The 21,737-nt window shown below is 45.4% G+C and overlaps 1 protein-coding gene and 1 long non-coding RNA gene across 2 annotated transcripts in view; both read left to right on the top strand.

Moving 5' to 3' along the window:
• TGFBR1 (transforming growth factor beta receptor 1) overlaps positions 1-21,737 on the top strand; it is a 62,262-nt gene that overhangs the window by 437 nt on the left and 40,088 nt on the right. The window lies entirely within an intron of this gene.
• Positions 11,144-12,775, top strand: LOC132540708 (uncharacterized). The gene is made up of 2 exons (XR_009551872.1): positions 11,144-11,421; positions 11,452-12,775. It is a non-coding gene; the product is annotated as an uncharacterized LOC132540708 (long non-coding RNA).

Here is a 21,737-nt window from a genome sequence, read left to right as displayed (position 1 = left end):
TGGCAGCGGGCGGAGGCGCCCGAACCCGGGGAGGGGGGCGGGTGGTGGTGGCCTTGGGGGTCCGAGTGGGCGCGAGGCTGCCCCGGGGTGGCGGGGTGGGGGGCCGGCTCGCAGAGCGGCGGGTGCTCCTGCCTCCTCGCACGTCGGGCACCCGTGGGCGCCGGGCGGGGCTGGGGTCGGAGAGGCGCCCGGGGTGGGCCGTGCGCCCTGAGCCTCCAGGGCTTCCCCGAGCAGTGGGGTGCGGGGGGTGTGCACGCTGCAGCCCCCCGGGGCCTGACTTTGCAGAGAAGGGGGGCTGCTCCTCCTGCCCGGGGGTGCTGCGGGGGGGAGGCCTGGGCGCTTTGTGTGCCGGCCCGGGAGGCCCGAAGATGTGCGGGGCTGTTCCTGCTGTTCCTGCGTCCATGAAGTGCATCCAGCAGCCCGAAGGCGAAGGGGGGTGTTTTGCAGAAAGTTGCAAGGTTTTGCTCGCTCCGTTGGAGCTGGGAGGTTTGAATGGGAAGGGTCCTCTCTCTCATTCTCTCTCTTTTCTCTCTCTCCTCTCCCCCCCCCCCCCCACCTCCCCGCAACTGATCACAACACTCTTCATTTCCTCGAAGGAACCTGGTTGACACGGCCTTTTTTTTTTTTTTTTTCAAGCGGCAGGATAGTTAGTTGGAAGGGTTTGCTTGCAGGTCTTCCCTCACCCCAACCCCAGGAGGTGTGTTCCGGTTTCCTCTCAAATATTAAATGGGCGTGCTGGTATCTTGGTCATCACCTAACCTTGGTGGAAGAGGGAGTGAGAAACTTTGTTAGTATCCAGACTAAAACACTGGACACCCAGGCACAGAGCCGTAGTACAGAAAGACAGTGAGAACACACTTCTGTTAAGGAAATGAAACACCCCATGTTTTCAAAACAAGCCAAAAAAAAAAAAAACCCTCAAGATTGAGAGTGCCAGTTATTAATAATAGCTACTGTCTGTCAAGGGCTCACAGTCATACAAATGCAAAATTCACTGATGTACTTAATCTCATAAGGAGGCTACCTTAGGCTAGGTGGTATTCAGCTCAATAGACAACTGTCCAGGGAGGTGATACACTCAGCTCTAGGAGCAGGAGGTAGGATTTGCACCCAGGGCTCACTGTTCCTTGGACCTACTGCTATAGCCCCTTTTTCTTCTCTCTCTCTTTCTTTTTTTTTTGCCCTCCAGGGCTCCAGGGTTATCGCTGGTCTCAGTGCCTGCACTACCAACCCACTGCTCCTGGAGGCCGTTCCTTTTTCCCATTTTTATTGCCCTTGTTGTTACTGCCGTTGTTGTTGGATAGGACAGAGAGAAATGGAGAGAGGAGGGGAAGACAGAGAGAGGGAGAGAAAGACACCTGCAGACCTGCTTCACTGCCTGTGAAGCGACCCCCCCTGCAGGTGGGGAGCCTTGCAGTCCTTGTGTTTTGTGCCATGTGCCCTTAACCCACTAAGCTGCTGCCTGGCCCCTGCCCCTTTTTCTTTGTCAGTCATCGGATGAACATTGGTCTGTGTTACTTTTGGGTTATTGTATCTTAATTTGTACTACTTTCAGATTTCACCCTCACATTTGAAAAATCAATTGACTTCCCCCCTTCTGGGCACCATCATTGGAGCTTCACTATTCACTGCTGCAGGCTGGTTGACTTGTTCAGATAAAAAGACAGTGACAGAGACAGAGGGGAAGGACTTCCTTCATGAAGTGCCCTTGGGGAGTCAGCTCGCTGGCAAAGCAAGCACACTACCCAAGTGAGCTACCTTGCAGGTCCAGCCGTTGGCTTCTTGTTCACACCTGGTGTGAATTGGTGACCTAAGGAGGGTGATCCAGATGAATGTGGGGGAGGCGGGGGGAGTAAAGACACTACGCATAAGTAGCATTTCCACACACCGCTAATTACTCCAATAACAGTTCACTCTTCTCCACCTCTTGTATAAAGTGTGGATATACTCAGGCAACGATAGCAGACTTAATTGATGCTCAGGAAAGTGCTCGGCCCGGGGCCCTGGAGGAGGAGTTTACTGTCCGCCCTGGCATGCCTGCTATAAAAAGCCAACCCAGATGCTGTCACTCTTAACGTCTAGACTACCTCAGCCGGTCTGCCTGCCCTCGTCGGTCGTGGTGATGTTTCAGCCTCAGCCTCTCATACATCCTGAGGAAGCCGCCTGGATGCTTTATTAAAGTGGATGCTTGGGTCTTCTTGCTCATGAGCTCAGGCAGTAATTCCTCACTGTCTAGGGTGCCATGTTGTAGTTCTGTACTCAGCATCCACTCTCACAAACCTGGCTGTCTGTGGAACTGTGTCCCTGTTGCGAGTACAGGGTTTCATACTTCTCAGTCTGCGTGTGAATCGCATCAGAGAAAACTTCCTTTCTGCTGTTTCATTAAGTTTCCTCTGAGAAATGTGCCGAAAACTGAACTCTCTTTTATCCCAGCCTCTGTACACAGCCATCGGCTTAGTGTAGCCTGTTATCACTCAGACCTGTTTCCTTCTCAGTATGTCTGCATTTTAGACTTTTCCATAGGCTTCTCCAAGCTAATTTTCCATAGCCCTCAGCCTCACAGGGTTTGCACGATTCCCCATTGGTATTCGGCTTTTAGAGCAACACCTGACGCTTATGACTAGGGCCAGAGAGCTTACTCGTCACTCACTACTCAAGGCCCTCAGTTCTAGCTATTTCTGGTTTTCCACAGAGTCCTGACTTTCAGCTGTTGTCCACGCATATTTAATTGGCACCTTTTAAGAGTCTGAGGATCAGGGAGATAACTGAGCTTGCCAGAGCACCAGCTAGCATGCCTGAGGTTCCAGAGGCCAGAGGTTCAGTCCTTGGTACCACCTGATGCCAGCGCTGAGCAGTGGTCCGGTCATCACACATCCCTTGTCATAAGCAGGTGCATGCATCTTCAAAAGAAAAGTGTGGATGAAGAGACGTTCTCATTCCTCACTTCCTAGACTGGCTTCGTTTGTGAACCATTTCTTTATTTATCTGGTAGAGGCAGAGAAATGAAGAGCGAAGGGGGTGATAGAGAAAGAGCAAACCTGCTTCGCCACTTTATGCTGTCAGAACCTAGTCCTGTTAGCTTTAGCTAGAATGAGTGCTGAGTGAGTTTTATTTGTTTTCATGTTTGTTTATTTGTACTGTTTTCTATAAATAGAGTTACAGTGTATGCAGTATTAATTGATAGTTTTGATTATATAGGTATCAAGGAGAGTCGTGGTGGGAGAAGCAGCTGGTAAATTTAGTTGCTAGGTCCACCTCCTTTTTTTTTTTTAATTAAACGTTTGTTTATTTATTGTAACATGTGCTCAATCAGGTGTGCCACCACCTGGTCCTTTTATTTATTTATTGGCTAGAGACAGAAATTGAGAGGGGTGGGGGTGCTAGAGAGGGAGACACACACACACACACACACACACACACACCACTGCTTCACTGCATGTAAAGCTTTCCTGCCGCAGATGGGGACAGGGGCTTGGGTTCAGATCCTTGTGCATTGTAACGTGTGTGCTCAACCAGGTCCACCAACACACAGCCCCTCCAACTTGTCTTTAGTTACACAGGAAATGGGAGTAATACCTATTTGGATGTGTGATAGATTGTGAAGATCAAATGAAAATGTTGCATTGGGAGTTGAGGTTGCTATTTTCTTTCTTTCTTTTTTTTTTTTTTTTTTAGAATTTCTTTATTTATTCATGAGAAAGATAGGAGGAGAGAAAGAACCAGCCATCACTCTGGTACATGTGCTGCCGGGGATCGAACTCAGGACCTCACGCTTAAGAGTCTAGTGCCTTAGCCACTGTGCCGACTCCCGGACCACGAGGTTGCTATTTTCTTTGTGTGTGTACTTACTTGTGATTTGTTTGTCATCACTGGAGCTTGTCTTCTTCAAGCTGACTTTTTCCTCTTTCAGGGGAAGACAGATAAGATGGAGAGTCAAAGAAATCACAACACAGAAGTTTCCTTCAGTGCGGTAGAGACTGTGCTTGAACCTGAGTCCTGCCCATGACACAGCAAGCTTGCTACTCAAGTGAGCTGTAGGCCCAAGGTTGCTCTCCCCTCCTCCCCCTTCCCCTTTCTTTGCCACCTGGGGCTGGAAGCTTATCTGTACAGTCATTTCTCATTCTTTTACTTCTTCTTCCTCTTCCTCCTCTTCTTCCATTTTATTCTTTGTTCTGATAGAGAGGGAGAGAGAGGGAAACTTGTATTCTCCTTCACTGCTCCTGCTGAAGTCCCCCCCTTACACACACCCCACACACACACAGGTGGGGGCCCAGGGTTTGGGCCCCGGTCCTCACACATGGTAATTTCTGTGTTTTACCCGCTCACGCCAGTGCTGGGGCCCTCAGGATACTGTTTTTGTTGTCGGGAATGGCTAGGACTGTTACCCAGTCAGCAGTTCCTACTGGGTCATTTGTGTCCTGATTGTTCACACATCCCTTCTGCTCGCTTGGTACCACTGCAGTGCCAGTTGTTAAATCTTCTTAATATCACAGCTGCAGACAAGTGTTATTATTGAAAGAGAGGCGCAGGATTAGTGTAGACAGCAGTGATTGGGGAAGGCTTCCTGGACACTTCAGGACTTATACTTATTCTTTGAAGAATGACTAGAATTGGGCAGAGAAGGGATTTGATTAGTGCTAGGCTCTTTGTAAATGGTGGCTTCCAGTTGTCCAGGGACCTAACTAAAGCTTTATTGATTGGCTATCTAGTTCACTTTAAGAATTCAAGTTCCAGGGGCCTGGCATTGGCGCACCTGGTTGAACACACACATTGCAGTGCACAAAGACCCAGGTTCAAGTCCCTGGTCTGCACCAGCAGGGGGAAAGTCTCATGAGTGGTGAAGCAGGGCTGCAGGTGTCTCTGTCTCTTTCCCTCTCTGTGTCTCCCTCTCACCTCTCAATTTCTCTCTGTTTCTCTCCAATAATAAATAAATTTTAAAAGTATATTTAAAAAAAAAAAGAATTCAAGTTCCGGGACCAGGTAGTGACACACCTGGTGGAGTGAACATTACAACACAGAAGGACCCAGTTCAAGCCCCCGGTCTCCACCGGCAGAGGGAAAGCTTTGTGAGTGGTGAAGCAGTGTTGCACATGTCTCACTGTCTCTGTCCCTATCACCCCTTCCCTCTCGATTTCTGGCTGTCCCTATCCAATAAGTAAAGATAATTGAAAAAAAACAACTAACATTAAAAAAAAAAGAATTCAAGTTCCCATACTGTTAATAAACTGCTGTAGTGTTTCCCTAATTATGAAACTTTGTTCTACGTAAATGGGAACAAAACAGGAAGGTAATTGAAATGGACTGAATGAGGGGGGATGAAATTATGTGGTGCCCTCCTGGGCCAGCCATCAATTTATAGATGGGAAAAAAAACAAAACAAAACCTCGAGGTTAGACAAGTTTCTCAGGGTTGGGCAGAACCATGACAGGAATTTTCAATTTTCTGATTCTTAACTTGTGCACTATATGGCATGGTAAAATGCAAGGGGTCCAGAGGGGCTAGGGATGGGATTAAGGGGGTGACTGAATGAGGTTATCCCGAATGTCACAAATCTCTGTAAAGTGAATGTGTGTGTGAGGGATGACGGTGAAGGTGGGAGGGATGGAGGAGTGGTTACAGATTATAAATGCTTCCAGGCCAGCCTTTACTTTCTCTTTCTTTGCTGATTAAAAAGTCTTGGTTTGAGGCTTATTGGTCGAAAAACAGTATGCATACAAAGCAGTGCAAAAGATGGTAAGAGGGTCTTGGGTTAAATGGAAATACGGTATAATTGAAAAGGCGTTGGGTGCATGGTTTGGTTTAGGATTTAGGTGACCTGCTTTGTTAGAATGAAAACAGGAAGTCAACATGATAGAATGAAAACAGGGAGTCAACATGATCAGAGCAAGAAAGTGGGAGATAGGTCTTATTCCTGTGGGAAGAGCAACTCACTGTGGAAAGGCTGTAGGCCTCATTGAAACAGTGTCCACGCTCAGCACCACTCTTACAGTACCAGTGAACAGCCTGCTTCAGGGAGTGCATGTTGACTGAAGGGAGTTTTGAAGACTCCATTAGCTGGTGAATGGCCCCATTCGTGTGGGAAAATGTCTCTTCCAACCACAGAGTCCCCTGTAGATGCTGACAGACCACATGTGTTTTGCCGTGCTTTTTGGGTTGTGGCTTACAGAATGCAGTGTTCTCTGAACAGCTGGACTATGGTTTGGATCATGTGACTGGGTCAGTCTTTGCTTCCTGTTTCTGGATTTGAGGCAGATGCTGGCATGTTTCTCCAGGATCATCATACTTTCCCTCCATAGAACCGGTCGGGAAAACTCTTGCAGTCTTCCCAAAATTTACATTCTCTTTTGATCTGGCCAGTTTCCAATACTTACCTTTCCTACCTGAATTTGCCCAGTACTGGGCCCAAGAAGACTTAGTAAATACTAAGATTTGCTGGTTCTCTTACATCCTGTTTTAGCTGTCCAGTTTAGCTTTGGTGCAGGTAATTGGCAGGTTTCTTATGGTTACTTATTTTTAATATCAACTTGTGGTTGGCTGACTTGTAGTTTTTTTTGTTTGTTTGTTTGTTTTTGTTTTTTTGTCTTTAGACATTTGCTAAAATGTTAGTCGAGTCAGTCTAGTTGGTTTTGTGCCGCTGCTTCATAGGTCAGATCTAGCCTGTTATAAATCTTTCCCTTTAGTGTACACCATGGAGAATGGCTTTTCCTCCTCCAGAGCCAGGTTGCTGTTTAATTCTGAAAGGAGAGGTAGGGGTGGTGGGGAGACTCACACCAGGGCCTCTTAGTGCCATGGTACCTCCCACATGGTGTACTCCAGGCGTGTGCCTGCCCAGTAAGCTATCTCTCCAGCCCAAGGAAGATCATTAACTTCTAACAACTTAGGACTTCCAGAGTATACACACATGCTGACTTTACATTTCTTGGTTTCTTTCTTTTTTTTTTTTAATATTTATTCCCTTTTGTTACTCTTGTTGTTTTATTGTTGTAGTTATTGTTGTTGTTATTGGATAGGACAGAGAGAAACGGAGAGAGGAAGGAAGGGAAGACAGAGAGGGGGAGAGAAAGATAGACATCTGCAGACCTGCTTCATCGCCTGTGAAGTGACTCCCCTGCAGGTGGGGAGCCAGATCCTTACGCTGGTCCCTGCGCTTCACGCCACATCGCTTAACTCGCTGTGCTACCGCCCGACTCCCTAGTTTGGTGGTTTCTTACAGCTTTCTGTCTGCCTTGTCTCATTTAATTCTCATAACCAACCCTGGGTGTTCTTGTTTTTATGTTAATTGATATCCAGAATACTTTTAAGTTTATTTTGTTCCCCTTTGTAGGCCAGTGGATAGCTTAGATAACTGTACATTTTTGTGATACTGCTTCCAGATTCTCTTCAGCTCTTTTAAACATTGTCTCAAGATGTTAGTATTTTTTTTGCTTTTCATCTTTGAACCGTAAGTCTGCAAAAGAAAGTCATTGTTCCAGATAGAGTGGATGGGCTAGAGCGGAGGAGACTCACGTGATGAGGTGACCCTGACATGGACTGCACCCGCCTGCCAGGCGGGACCGGCAGCACGGGACCGGCAGCATTCTGCTCCGATTGGAGCTCACTGCCAGAGTCTGCAAGTCGAGGAGCTTCTGTATTTGCAGTTTTCCAACCAGTGACCTGGAGAAGAGACACATCACCACCTTGCCATGCGTGTGGCTCAGGCTCAGGCTCAGGCCTTGGCACTACAGGGCAGTGCCAGTGGCTCTGAGGGACTCCCTGGCACTATGGAGGTTCCCCCTCCATCTGAATGAAAAAGCAACCCAGGAGCAGTGAAATCACATAATTCGCATGAGGTCACCGCTCCAGCAAAATAAACGCTCAAGCCAGGAGATGTGATGTCCTTTCCCTGTAGGTCATGATGACGTCAGTTCATCCCAAAGCCTTTCTTTTCTTGCTTAATTTTTTTTTTTAAGCTGGGGGGTTAGCTTCAACTTGGCTTAATTACAGTCTGCCTTTCTGCAGTTGCATACGCTTGCAGCCTTTCTTGGACTTATTTTTAGGCAATTTACATTTCTCTGGTGAGTCTACTGCTAGCTGATCACTATTTATATTAATTTATTTGTATCTGCAGCAAACTTCTGAAAATAACACAGGCGTGGATCTGAACATTCAAATTAAAGAAAGAATCAAAGCGCTGTCCCCCCCTTAACATTTTGCCGTATTTCAATCCTATGCATGTCATCGGTATGACCCAACCACCAGTCAACCACTCTAGTCAGCAACATTCAAAGTTCATAAAAGTGTTTTCTAAGTCGGCAGAGAGCTAACTTTGAAGCAGTCCATTTAACCTTAGCTGATATTTAATGGTGATCAATATAAGTGGGAAGATATAGAAGACAGATTTGTTTTCAGCAAATCCGATACTGGGGAATGAGAATATGATAAATACAGACTCAGTACGAGCATCCACAGGGACCTCTTACAGTGGAGGTGGTATTTAATCTGCCTCCGAGAAGGGTGGTGTTTGGAGTCTAATGGGCAGAGGCAGGGAAGAGCCACACTGCAGAGAAGAAGTCACTAAGTTTTGAGGATTTCAAGAGGAGGAATTAAAGTTCTCTGACTAGATTCAGAGAATTATGTGGGTCTTGAAAGTCAGGCAGATGGTTTTGATTTGCAAGGAGACTGTCTGAGCGCACGTGGAGGACGAGGAGGTGCCAAGGGCGGTTTTAGAATGATGGCGTTGGGATGCAGAGGAGAATAGCTCTGATATTTCAGGCAAAGGACTTGGCGTGGCTGCTTTTAAGACTTCACACGACAGTTGCTTGTCTGCGTCTTTGTCCTCACATCTCTGCTCGGCCCCCTTCATCTTCCTCTTTGGTGTCTTTGCTCAGAAGTCACTCGTGTTTCAGAGCTACGTCACACTGACTACCCTTTTGAAAATGGCCATTAGCTCTCACTGTATTTTTTTTCTCTGTGATAACACACAGCACCTCCAGAAATACTGTATATACTTAACATGTTCACTTAGACTGTGTTTATTGGTAACGCTTATTCTTGGTCTTTTTAATGGAGGCTGCGGCCTGATCCTAGGAACTTGTGCATGTGTGATACTGGCGAAGTCTCCTCACCCAGTTTTTATCGTATACATTATTTTTCTAGAGAAGAGCAGAAGGATGGAAGTAGGGGAGAGAGAGAGAGATCAATACACCACCCCACCATTCATGGCATTCCTTTAGTGCTGTCCATATCACTTCTAGATTGGAGTTGGGGCTCGAACCTCAGGCCTCACATGTAGTAAGGCTTTACCCACTGAGCCATCTCACGGGCTGATTATTGATACTCTTACTGTTGGGCTGTCGGGAAAGTTATGACCTATTTCTTTATGTTTTCTAGTTTAATAGAATATAAACTTCATGAAAATGGGCCAATTTTCCCTTTCTTTCTCCCCACCCCTCCCCCCCAGGTAGAGGGAGAGAGGCCAAACTAGCAGGGCACCAAGGCTTCTTCCAGTGAGGTGGGAGCTTGAGCTTGGGTCTCACACATAACAAGGCAGGTGCACTATCCATGTGGGCTCTCTTGCTAGCTCAGAATGTGGGTCTCTTTTAAAAAGTTCATTTATTTATTGGGAGAGAAAGAGACCTGGACACCACTCTGGCAGATGTAGTGCCAGTGGTAGGTAGAGCCCAGGGGGCCTCACACACACTCATCCTGCGCTCTGCTCACTGAGCCACTTCCCCAGCTCGGCAGGCACATATCTTATTCAGCAGTGTTTCTGAGGTGCGCACACAGAACCTGCTGTGTCATAGACACGCAGTGCTTATTTGTCGAGTTGAAATAGCTTTAACTATTAAAAAAGCGAAGTAGAAAAATCCAGTACCAAATACAAAACCAAGAACTTCGTGAAATAAAGGCGGCGTGACTCCAAGGTCTTCTGCACATGGGTGATGCCTTGAGCTAGGAAGGAACTTGGTGAGAAGGCCGAGATGAGATGAATGCTCACCAGTTAGAGCACGATGCGTTTGAGATGAAGGCAGAGTGCTAAGGGGTATTGTCCAGCGGCCAGCGAAGATAACAGCTATTTCTCTTTTGCCTTTCATCTTTGAATCATAAATTTGTAAGAGGAAGTCATTACTTGAGATAGAACAGATGTGACTCAGCTACTGAGCTGTGAGTCCAACTACTGAAACTCAGATGACTGTGTGTTGCCTTTCACTGCATGTGCCTGGGTAGCAGAATCGACAGGCGTTTGCTCAGATTGGAACTAAACTTGGAAATGGGAAGACAACCCGAGGCATAGAAATAATTGAGCATTTGCCTTCCACTTCATTTTTTAAAAAATTTTTTATTTACTGTGTTTTCTGGTGCCTTAAAAAGCCACTTTTTTATTTTTGCCTCCAGGGTTATTGCTGGGGCTCTGTGCCTGCACTAGGAATCTACTGCTCCTGGCGCCCTTTTTTCTATTTTGTTGCTGTCGTTGGATAGGACAGAGAGAAATTGAGAGAGGAGAGGAGGGGAAGAGAAAGATAGACACCCACAGATCTGCTTCACTGCTTGTGAAGCGGGGGCTCGACTGGGATCTTTGCACGGGTCCTTGTGCTTTGCACTATATGCATTTAACCAGGTGCACGACCGCCCTGGCCCCTGTCTCTTGATCATCTTTACTTTTCTCTGAATACATCTGACTTGTTTTTCTTCCAGTTTTGAAGGATGTAACACTTTAAATCATGTGGCTTGGTTGTCAGACATTTAGCAAATTTATAGAGTAGATAGAAGAGCCTTTAAATATTTGTCTGGAAATTTTCAAAGGAGAATGGCACATAACTTAAATGATTGTGAAAACAGCACATAATACTGTTTATAAAATATGTAAGCATAGCCTGGTCCCAGTAACTATAGACTAAATAGTAGTCATTACAGATAAAGAAGTACACAGACTATCCGTGCACAGACTCTGGACCGCCTTAGCTTGCATGTCTTTGAGATGAACACTATTTTCTTTTAAAGTCTTTTTAAAAAAATATTTATTTATTCCCTTTCTGTTGCCTTTGTTTTATTGTAGTTATTATTGCCGTCGTTGTTGGATAGGACAGAGAGAAATAGAGAGAGGAAGGGAAGACAGAGAGGGGGAGAGAAAGATAGACACCTGCAGACCTGCTTCACTGCCTGTGAAGCGACTCCTCTGCAGGTGGGGAGTCGGGGGCTTGAACCGGGATCCTTCAGCCGGTCCCTGTGCTTTACGCCACGTGCGCTTAACCCACTGTGTGACTGCCCAACTCCCTGAACACTATTTCCTAACTTTCTTACCGTGTAGGAAAAGTTTATTCATTGATTGGCTTGCACTTTGGCCATTTTCCAGAAAAGGATTTAGGAAACTTGGGGAGGGTGATCTGCAATAAGATACAAAAGTAATGATGAGAAAGATAAGAACCTTCAGTAAGTAGAAGGGTGAAGAAAGTGTAACTCACTAAGTAGAAGGGGGAAGAAAGTGTAACTCACCGGCCACCCACATTTAGCCATGGGAACCAGCAAACACAGTAGTTAACTCTGAGTTTTCTAGTCATGGGCACATTTAAGATAACCTAGTAATTTATACAGCTCTCACTGCCTGTTAACTGAGGATTCACGAGGAGGCTGTCACCTTTCTTCTCGAAAAAGAGGCTCGGACATGAAGATTGCTAGGTAGGGGGACTTCCCACGTGATAACGTCCTTGTGTTCACGTGCCTCTCTAGCATCTGTTGAGTTTGGCTGCTCGCCAGCTTTCTTCTTCACTCCCGCGCTCTGATCCAAGTGCAGACACACTAGGCTCCCCAGCGCCAGCGGAGCAGCCCGCGTAAGGCCAGAAGAGAGAGCAGCTTGAACCTGTTCAACCTGGCTTGCAACTTGGCCCGTTTCCCTCCTGCCCTTATCTCTTGGCCTGTCTCCGTTTGGCAGACACCATCTGAGCACCACCACAAAAGTGAACAGAGCCTTTCTCATTTGTTCAGACTGGCCCGAGACAGCAAGCTCCAGAGTGTCCTTGCTCAGGTTTCGTGTTTGAAGAATTGAGGAACGGTCACAGCTCCCATACTAACACACCCTGGTGGACATGCTCTGGTGAGAGACTTACTGGTTGCCAGTTTCTCCGTGCTTATGACCAAAATCTACTGGAGAAGCCTTTTTACAAGGGACACTAGGAAATACAGTGCTCTCTGTGGTTTGAGTGGCATCTCTTTCTTAAATTCTGCAGTTACTGAGTTACCTCAGGCCTGTTCTGTTTTTTGTTTTTTTTTAATTCTAACCAACAGGACTCAACCTTCTTATTTTTGCTCCCTTATTTTAGAATAACCATTCCGTCTAGATTTCCTAGGTGTGAACTTCACTGATTACATAATAGAGTGTATTTATAGAGCCAGGACACCTTGTGCAGGCATCCCATTACATTTCTACAATCTAAGATCTTTAAATATGTATTGGAATACAGATAGCTCTCAGGAGCAAAAACAAACAACGTTTTCTGCTAAGAGGGTGCCGATGGACATCTTTGAGAACATTGAGTGAAAACTAGTATTTGGGGAAATGCTGAATGTGGAGGAGATCACTAAGCCTGAAGAGGGAGAGAGACAGACAGAACATCACTGACTGAACCATACACAGTGTTTGCAGGCTTTCTTCTTCCCAGATCGAAGCATAATGTGCTCTAATTGAGTCTCTTTGTTTAGCACTTGGCTGTTGATTTGAGTACTTTCTTCAATAGAAAACTGACGCTTTAATTTTGTTATTCAGCGTGCAACAGATTTAAATAAAAACACCAAGATTGTATATTGTAGTTTTCCTGTCAACAATAATTATATATAATTACAGTACCAAAATAAACAAGTTGAAGTAGTTCTAGCTTATTTTATCACATCTCACATTTGGGGAAAAAAATGAGAAAACACAGGCCAGAGTTGGTTCATGTTTCTCAATGAGGAAAGATAATTTTTGATTGTTAGTTTCAGCTAGTTCTACCGAAACAATTAGCGATGATACTCATCAGGACCACTGACAGCGTAGAGGAAGGAGAGCTGACAAAAGCTCCAAGTGACAGTGTGCGACTGAAAACGGTCCATGGTGTCTATGAATGTGTCATGTTAGAAATGTTAAGGGCCCTGTGAGGAGGAAATGGAATTACCCAGGTCAAGTTGGTAACGTACTCCCTGGCACACAGGAAACACAAGAGTAAATGATAGTTATGTTGAGAAAGTAGTTGTTCATAGACTCCTAGACTGTTTCGGCTAGGAAGAACTATAACCCAGGTAACTGATTATCATCTCGCCTCACTTTATTTACGGGGGCTCATAAGCTACAGGCATTTCAGGGTAGTAAGTCAACTGATGCCTGCCTGGCTAGGAACCTGATTTTCTCCTCACATGGAACTTATTTTACCACCTCTTATCTGATTCATGCTTACCAGGGAGACTGATTCTTGAAAAATAATTGCATTTATGGAAGATCTTTGTAAATATTGTTAAATCCGACTCCTCACAGATGAATGCATAAAATGAATAAATCATGATAAATTCTGTAAAGCACATTAGTAACAAGAATTTAGCTGTCCACAGCTCTGTCAGTTTCTCTGCGTGTATGCAAATGTTCATAATAAATTGTTTGGATGGAGCTGAAAAAAAAATCTGTGTGGTGTTTTCTTATCTCAGTTGTTTTTTCTGTAAAAAAAAATTTTTTTTTAATTATCTTTACTTATTTATTGGCTAGGATAGAGACGGCCAGAAATCGAGAAGGAAGGGGGTGATAGAGAGGGAGAGAGACATACCTGCAGCACTGCTTCACCGCTCGTGACGGTTTCCCTCTGCAGGTGGGGAACGGGCTCAGAGCCAAGTCCTTGTGCTTTGTAATGTGCGCTCAACCAGGTGAGCCACCACCTGGCCGTTCAGTTGTTTTTCTGTTACCGACTTTTCTAAACATAGACAGATCAAACAAAGCAGTAACATGGTCCAAGGAAATAAAAAGCTGGGGTGCAGAGCCCTTTTGGGTGCATCTTCCAGCCCCCCACCCCTTTTTTGTGGTTCTCCAGGAAGTGAGAACTATTGCTCTGTACTCGAGGGCTTAAGAATCATTGATCTGTCTACATTTTCTTCTCTCTCGTCTTAAAAGCAAAACTGCAAACGATGGTTATGATTTGTAATTTTGAAATTCCCCAGCCACTACTGAACAAGTCGGTTACCCCACTCAGCACCACACATCACTTTTCTCTGACAAACGCTATACTTTCCCCCATTGTTTTGATTTCCCCCTTTCCAATTTTTAGCGGTCTTATATACACACCTGAGTCAGTCTTCTCTCATATAGTCTTTCTCCCCAACATCATAATCGTTTCTTCTACTTTATTTGCTTAAAAAAAAAAAAAAGCCGTGTAAACATTTCTTTAGCTGGGGCAGTCCCACACATGACGACTGCTATTGAAGTTTTAATGTGTTTCCCAGAAAGGAATTGAGACAGCATGGATGCTTGCCTCCTGCCTACTATTTAAGTTTGGCCAGATCCAGGCTAACCTGCCCTTATGATGGAAGTTGAGAAAAGCAGAGGGAGGAGTTTTGATTAATTAGGAGAGTTTTAGGAACTGGGCAGAAACCTTAGAAGATACTTTCTAAGCACCCGCCGGCTCAGATGAGCTGCACATTGCAAACGGGTGGCGTTCGCTAAGGAAATAGTTGCGCTAAGCTGTTGGGTGCCTGCATCTGATACTTGAATTCTGAGGTTCTGGAGGTGGGAGAAAAGTCCTGTGAAGCAAATGAATATAACCACCCATGAAACACCGTCAACCATAGTGCTGGCCTGCTAGTTACTGACTTGAGCATAGATACCACTGTTTTACGTCGCCTAATTCTTGTGTGTTCTGTCTTCAGTTCTCTGAAGCCCTGGCAGCTCATCACCATTTAACAGACCAGCTTTCTACTAGAGACCCTTTCTAGTGGCCAAAATGCAAACTGACGTCAATTCTGTCTGCAATTTGAAGCCCTTCCTCAGAACGCTAAGTCTCTGGACATTAAAATTTGGGGAGTGAAAGCTGTACTGGGTTATGACTGACGAATGTGTTTCCCAGAAAGGAGTTGAGACAGAATGGATGCTTGCCTCCTGCCCCAGGCCGGGCCGTGGGTTCTGTGGTTAGAAACACTGCGGAGTACTGCGAAAGCTCCAGCTCCACTAGGCTTTTCTGTTCTTTCTCAGTTTCATTCAGCTGGACCCTTGGCGGAAGCTGCAACCAAGATTGAACTGGCTTGCTTTGACATTTTCTTTGACAAGGAAGATGAACATTTCAGACTAGGGAAGGCAAGAAAATGAAAGCTAGTGTAGCTGTATATGTAGTTCCCCAGGCCGGAGGCTCCTGATCACATCAGTTCTCTCTCTCTCTTGTGGCTGAGCTCAGTAGTTTTTGTTCTGCAGATGAGTGGGAATGACATACTGCTAAGTACCTGGAGACTCAGTGACGATTAGAGAGCAGGGCAGGAAACAGGAAGGGTTGTGTTTCAGGGAGCTGCTGCAGTAACACTCGTGGAAAACTGTCTGATACCTTCCACTCGGTCCCCACGTAACATAAAAAGACCTACCAGGAGCCAGAGCAAGAGTAAGCGAATGCTCACTCAGTGAATGCGAAGAGCTGAATTCCACCACTTGAGGATAAGACTCTTGGATGGGACTAACATGAGATAAAATGACTCGAAGATCATGGGGACAGATAAGGATAAATCTGGCAAAATGCAGAGGTAGATATGATAAGCTTGACATCTGACAAAATAAATTTAGAGACCAGCAAGATAACTCCTTGTATAGTTAATCACACAGGCCACCCTTGAACCCTGGTCCCAGCCACGCTGGCGCGAACTTTGGTGCCACAGTATCTTTCTGGTTTTTTCTCTCTGAGGAAGTCATCCCAGAGTGGTGAAGCCCCAACAACGAGGAGGGAAGAAAAGTATGACCAGGAGCTTTTTTTGGTTATGCAAATGACTTTCAAGCCTGATGTTTTAAGGTCCCACTTTATGTATATATGTATGTATGAATGTATGTATGTATGTATGAATATATGCATATATGTATGTATGTATATATGTATGTATGTATGAATGTATGCATATGTGTATGTATGTATGAATGTATGCATATGTGTATGTATGTATGAATGTATGCATATGTGTATGTATGTATGAATGTATGCATATGTGTATGTATGAATGTATGTATGTATGAATGTGTGTATATATATGTATGTATGAATGTATGCATATATGTATGTATGTATGTATGAATGTATGTATGTATGTATGTATGTATTTTGCCTCCACGGTTATCACTGGGGCTTGGTGCCTGCACTAGGAATCCACTGCTCCTTGGAGGCCATTCTTTCCCATTTTTTTTGCCCTTGTTATTGCTGTTGTTGTTGGGTAGGACAGAGGGAAGTTGAGAGGAGAGGAAGACAGGGAAGGATAGACATCTGCAGACCTGCCTCACTTCTTGTGAAGCGACCCCCCTGCAGATGGGGAAACAGGGGCTTGAACTGGGATCCTTGCCCCATCCTTCCGTTTCACGTCATGTGCGCTTAACCCCCTGAGGTCCCACTTTCAACCCCCCACATACTACCGTAAGCCAGAGCTGAGCAGTGCAGAAGAGGAAGAGGAGGCGGCGAAGGAATAGGGAGGGGAATGGGAAGATGAAGGAGAAAACTATGAAAGGGAAGACAGCTGTGTCTAATCTGTCAAGACATGTCATGTACTTCTGTGCAGTTAACAGCATAGCATCGACAGGTGTAAGGCCGTAACTATTAAAATACAAGAAATCGATACAATCATATGGATTAAGAAGGCAAGATTTCAGCAACATAATAAAGATTAGCTGTATTCTAATTTTGTAGTCATGGACAGAAATCTCTGAACTACAGACTATTTAGAAAAGGACAGAACCCTACATGTCAGAACTGGTGGTGGTTTTGCTAAAGGAGTACGCAGAGGAAAACTTGAAAACAAGCTGCTTAAAAAAATAAAATAAATTTAAAAAGCCCAACTACAACAACAATAAAAAAAGAAGACAAGGGCAACAAAAGGGAAAATAAAAAAAAAAGAAAGAAAGAAAACAAGACGCTTAAGTGTCTAGAGAAAGAATATCTAAATTAAAAAAAATAGAATTTGGAAAAAGTTAAAATAGGTTTGACCCATAATACTCAAACTTGTTTTTTGTACATACATTATTAAAATAGAGGTAAATCTGAGGACACGTGAATAGAAAAAGGCAAAGGGAATGGTGTCTTTTTTTATGAATTTTGATGTCAGTCCAACTTCAGTTTTTCTCTTTTAAGTTATTATTTTACCAGAGCACTGCTTAGTTTTAGCTTATGGTGGTGCTGGAGATTGAACCTGGGATCTCTGAGACTCCAGCTGCAAGTCTGTGGTGTAGACCACTTTGCTGTCTCCCTGGCCTGTTGTTATTTTTATGTGATGCTGGAGAATGGACTTGGAGCCTCACGTGTATGAAAGATACCACGTCTGTGTGTTCTTTTTTTTTTTTATTGACACAGAAGGGAGGAGTGGAGGAGAGAGAGAGAGAGAGAGAGAGAGAGAGAGAGAGAGAGAGAAGGGGCACCATCCTGCTGTTCTCCATTCAAGGAGCTTCTGTCCTTTATGTTGTGCTCGGAACCACACCCAGAGCCTGTGTGCCAAGTATTGTAAGGCACGTGCTTTGACAGCTGAACTGTCTCTCACAGCCCTGAAAGTTACTATTTTTTGAATTCTGTTTTATTCATATTTCCAGACCCAGTGTCTTAAAAGGTTTCCTGTTTTCATCTAAAAGTATGTTGCTTAATTTCTTTGAAAAAGGCTTTTTTTTTTTTTTTTTTTGGAGTGCTGGGGCATTACTTCTGTGTGACTCTGCCAGCCCCAGCACACTTTGTCTTGTTAAACTTGAGACAGAGCAGAGCACCCAGCATGCATGCTGCTCTCCTGTGGTGCACCCAGCTCATCTCATTAGCATGCGCTCTACCAGGTGGTCTGTTTCCCAGCCTTGACCTTTTCACTGGCGGGAGGGAGGGGGGTGTGCATCTGGAGTTTCTTATGTTGTTGTTTTTTTAAAATTTCTTTATTGGGGGATTAATGTTTTACAGTCGACAGTAAATATAATAGTTTGTACATGATAACATTTCCCAGTTTTCCACGTAACTTAATTATGTTAGGCAGTCGGTTTATTTTATCCACTTCCAAGTCTGTATGACCAGTTGATCTGACATTGTTGGCGCTGCCTGCCTTTCCCCTAGGGCATTGCTCTGTTACCTTTATCATAAGTTAAGCAGTGGTATATGCGGAAGTCTGTTTCTGGAATCTCTGTTCTGTTGCACTGGTCTGTTTGTCCTTCTGCCACCCCCACACTTTTTTTGTGTGTGTTTTTTTTTTGTTTTGTTTTTTGCTATGATGTGATGAGTCTTGATATCTGTTCAACTTCTCAAAGCTTTGCTTTTTGAAATTGCGTTGGCTGTTCTAGGTCCCACGTGCACAAGATGTGTAGACGGTTTATTTGATTTTGGTGACTGCAGATCACTTTGCAGGACATTGACTTCTTTATTGTATCGAATTTTCCAGTGAGGAAACCGCCATGTCCCTTCACTCAGGAGTAAATGCATTTAGTTTTGTAACTTTGAAGCTTTCACCGTAGAGGACATAGATACATTAATTAATACCTTTTAAGATACATTCCTAGGTACTCGTTTTGATGCTTTTGGGAATGGTGTGTTTATTTACTTAATGTTTGTTTGCTGTGTGTTTGTTGCTAAAAGCCTGATGGGAGGTGGCCCAGGAGGTGGCACAGCAGGTGAAGCATTGGACTGTTGCATGAGGCCCAGAGTTTGAGCCCCAGCATCACCGGTGCCAGGGTGTTTTTCTCTTTCCCCGGCCCAAATAAATAAGTCAGCTGATAGCCAGAGAACCTGGTGGGGTCAGCAAAGTAGCTCCTTTGTGTCTGACCTACTTCAAGCCTGGCCCCCACCACATGGAAGGAAACTTCAGTACTGTGGCGTCTCTCTCTATAGATATAGACATGGAGATATGGAGATACATAGATGTATGAATAAGTCACTCTGGAGCAGTAAAGCTCTGGAGATGACCAAAGAGAGAGAGAGAGAGAGAGAGAGAGAGAGAGAGAGAGAGAAAAGGAAAACCTGGTGATTTTTTAAATTTATTTATTCCCTTTTGTTGCCTTTGTTTTATTGTTATAGTTATTATTGTTGTTGTTACTGATGTCGTCGTTGTTGGATAGGACAGAGAGAAATGGAGAGAGGAGGGGAAGACAGAGGGGGAGAGAAAGATAGACACCTGCAGACCTGCTTCACCGTCTGTGAAGTGACTCCCCTGCAGGTGGGGAGCCGGGGGCTCAAACCGGGATCCTTCAGCCGGTTCTTGCGCTTTGCGCCACGGGCGATTAACCCGCTGCGTTAGCGCCCGACTCCCAAACCTGGTGATTTTTATAAACTACCAGTGCCTCAAAGCTATACTGACAGCTTTATATATCATCTCCCCGGGATGCCATCCTCCTCCTCCTCTTTCATCAGCCCTCTGTGAGCCTCAGTTGACATGTCCTCTGAGAATTCTCCCTTTTCTGTTGTTGTTCTTACTTTGTTTTCATTACTTTCTACTGACCATATGTTTCTTCTCTAAAAAATTAAATTGTGAAATCCATGAGAGTAGGAATCACACCCAGTCATGTATCTTGTAAAGATGTTTTCATTCTGATACAGATTCTAAACTGTTTCCTCTCCTAGTAAGAGGTGTTTAGGCCTAAATGACTAACCCCACGGCACTGTCAGCCCGTCCCCTCAGTGATTGATGCCACCAGTACTTCTTTGACGAGTTCCTGACCTAGGTGCAGCTCGCCTCCTCCCTTGATGCAGAGGCAGTGTGTGGGGTGGTGCCGCTTCCTCTCCTCACCACAGTTGTGCCGCTGGCCCTCTTGTCTGTACAGAATGATCTGCACTTTCATTGGGGATCTCCACCGCACCACAGTGTCCAGGCAGCCATGCTTAGTCTCCTGTAGCCACTCTTGTTCTCCAAAGGGAGAGATGTGGGTCCTCATCTTGTCCTCTCTCTCCAAGGAAATTGAAAGGGGACGGGGAAGAGAGAGGGGGAGAGAGAAAGAGAGACACCTGTAGCACTGCTCCACCAGCGGGGACCATGGGTTTGAAGCCAGGTCCAGCGGGGTGCACGACTGCCCAACTTCATTATGTTCTGAGACTGTAACTTGGGCTGGAGCTAAACCAAGAGAACTGCCATGCAACTACAGTGAAGTTCTTGGGTTAACCCAGCTTAGTCATAGCGTTGAAGAGCTCTGTCGTTAACGTGGCTGACTGCTGTCTGCTGTGCGCACTGCTCCATCATGTTCTGTGTCAGTGTTGCCTCCTAGACCTAACTGTGTAGCTCCTGCTGTTGTTATCCTGTCCAGCGTCGACAGCAGTGACTGGCATTGAGTAGGCACTAAATCAATGCTTCTTGGAGTATTTTCCTGTGTGGCAGGCACTATACCATGGTTCCGGTAAGTGTCTTCCTATTTAAGCCTGAAGAAGTGTGACATTGGCAGTGTTAGGAATCGAGGAAAGGAAGCTCAAAGTAGCTAGCTCCCTCCGTCATTGTGTTGGCAATCTCCATCAGGAGAAACTCCTTTTGTTGTCAGGGGTAGACAAAGGTGGAGTGTGCGCACCTGCTCTCTGTATTAACATGACTCAGTCAAGAGCAACGTAAAAGACCACTTGATAGGCATGTAATTGTGATCACAGCATATACAGCTATGTGTCCTGCCCAGAAGCTTGTAGCTGAGCCATTTCCTTTCCCTTAAACATGCTTCTGAAATCCCCGCTCCCCCCCCCCCCAACATATTCTGCTGAGGAATGGGTTTGACCTCACATGTGCATTGCACTACTGAGTGACCCCTTGGGCCCGGTTTGTTTTCCTTTTTATTTAAAGAGACAGCAGAGAGGAAAGGAAAGATACACAGCACTGCTCCACTATCTACAGAGCTTCGGCTGGTAGGCGCTGTCCTTGGTACTCCCCTGTGGGACTAGGCCTCAAACCCCTGGCCAAGTGTGTGACCTGACTAACAGGTGGCCTGACTTTCTCCCCTACGACACCATCTTTACTGGCCATAGAGCGTTCCATTCACGGTTATGTCGTAACGCAGTCCATCGTTGCTCCGTTTGTTGTTGTTGTTGTTGTTTTTTCATGTAAGTTTGCAGCCACATGATGTTGTGGTGAACGTGGGTCAGTGTGATGGCATTCTTCCATCCCACTTGCTTCCTTGGACTAAATTCTCAGGGCAGAATCAGTGGGCCAACAGGTACGCATGTTTAAAATCCCTGTTCACTGGAGTGCCGGGCTAGCCTGGGTGTTTCTTCCCGGGCATGTGCTCTCTGGGTTGGAGAGAACTCAGCCGGAGCCAGCCTGGGCTGCTGCTTACTCAGCGACGCGGGAGAGGAACCAGGAACTCTCGTGGCTGAGCAGGAACGCAATGCAACTCTCCTTTATTGATCAGATACAAGCCCTTTATATATCTCTAACCAGAAGTGGCAAATGGGGAAAGGAAATGGCTAGGAGAGGGGGCGGGGCAAAAGAAGAGCTCAAATATAGAAAGCTTCCATAGCAGCTGTTGCGAAGGTTCTAACCAATGGGATTAAACCAATACCCTGCAGGCAGGGCGGGTCTCAGGCAAAACAGTGATTATGTAAATAGACCACAGCATCAAGCAATGCAGGGGGCCTGGC

The sequence above is a fragment of the Erinaceus europaeus genome, chromosome 10 (assembly GCF_950295315.1).
Source record: "Erinaceus europaeus chromosome 10, mEriEur2.1, whole genome shotgun sequence".
NCBI lineage: Eukaryota > Metazoa > Chordata > Mammalia > Eulipotyphla > Erinaceidae > Erinaceus > Erinaceus europaeus.
The sequence above is the reverse complement of the archived record's forward strand: the minus strand, read 5'-3'. Positions and strand labels throughout refer to the sequence as shown.